The sequence below is a fragment of the Eimeria mitis genome, genomic scaffold (genome assembly GCF_000499745.2).
Source record: "Eimeria mitis Houghton genomic scaffold, Emh_scaff1219, whole genome shotgun sequence".
NCBI classification, from domain to species: domain Eukaryota; phylum Apicomplexa; class Conoidasida; order Eucoccidiorida; family Eimeriidae; genus Eimeria; species Eimeria mitis.
Window position 1 is genome coordinate 8,499 of NW_013568272.1, and position 662 is coordinate 9,160.

General features: G+C 42.7%; 1 protein-coding gene across 1 annotated transcript in view; it reads right to left on the reverse strand.

Moving 5' to 3' along the window:
* Positions 1-662, reverse strand: part of EMH_0032200 (gamma-adaptin, putative) — a gene marked incomplete at both ends in the record, with an annotated part of 8,164 nt that overhangs the window by 6,295 nt on the left and 1,207 nt on the right.

Here is a 662-nt window from a genome sequence, read left to right on the forward strand (position 1 = left end):
GAACACCAGCACACCAACCACCACGATGCTGATGATGAATTTGTTTACCTTTGCAAGCAGAGCCACGGCTCGGAGCAGTCTGGCCTGGAGCAGGGGATCGACGATCCCAGCGATATCATATTCTGCTGTTTGTGGGTGTGTGGGGCTGCTGCATGCTCTGAGTGCTTTAGCGAGTGGCTGCAGCAGCTGCTGCTGCTGCGGTGCAGCAGCAGAGTGTTGCTGCTGTGTATCATACATAGCAAATAGAAGCCCGCATGCACCCAGCAGCACCCCATGGCTTCTATCACTACATAACGCAGGCAATGCATGCAGTAGCGACGCAGCCTCAGCCCCTAATCTCCTCAATGCTTTTGCTGCTGCTATTGCTGCTTTTTTTTTAATATATGGATTGCTGCAGTTTATTAAGTTTTCTATCTCTGGCAGCAGAGAGTGTAATACTTCGTATGAAGAGCCGTTTGCTAGCGCTGATAAAGCTAAACTATTTATATATTGATTTGTGTGATGCAAATCTTGCTTCAATGAATTTGTTGAAAGCATAGCAACCTCTGATGAATCATCCAGCAGTAATGTTAAACCCAAATACCCTATTCTCTTCTCTGCATATCTATAAAAAAAAAAAAAAAAAAAAAAAAAAAAAAAAAAAAAAAAAAAAAAAAAAAAAA